Genomic DNA, 630 nt, shown 5'->3' on the forward strand with positions numbered 1-630 from the left:
GTCTGTTTTTGCGTGTATGTGTGTACCTTATATTCCTATAAAGAAAATAGCTAACACACGCACACGCTCAAATGCACGTTTTATTGCAGGTCTGTGTGTATGCGTGTGTTTGATCTCTTGGACTAAAACATTCATGTTTTTCTCTATTCATTGTTACATCGATTAATTAATCATTGAACATAGTTTAATTAGCTTTTTACACCATTTTCGCCAGAGGGCTCCTACTCCGTTTATGTGTTGTTTAAAATGTCAGTAGGGTTAAAATGATAGCTGCAGTTTCTTTGTATAATGTATACAAAGGTAAACTTTAGTAATGTATGTACAATTGTGGTCAGACATCCTTATTTGAATTAGCATAGACTTCACAATACCAATAAACGAGTGAGCTGGCTTCGATCGACATCTATGTGTATCTCGCCAAGCGTACGTCCGTTGAATTGTCTCAAGTTAACCTTTCGTGACTGAAAGGAATTTGCATCTCCACACTCAATGAATCTTAATGTAAGTTTTTGCCTTCTTGCTAAATATTACATGGGAGAGTCGCACTAAACGCAATGGCCTTAGGAGGAAAATTCTTGTGAAAGGATGAGTAGCGGACAAGGAAAAAAAATCTTATACACACGTAAATTC

This window comes from Penaeus monodon, chromosome 19, assembly GCF_015228065.2.
Source record: "Penaeus monodon isolate SGIC_2016 chromosome 19, NSTDA_Pmon_1, whole genome shotgun sequence".
In the NCBI taxonomy this organism is placed as follows: Eukaryota; Metazoa; Arthropoda; class Malacostraca; order Decapoda; family Penaeidae; genus Penaeus; species Penaeus monodon.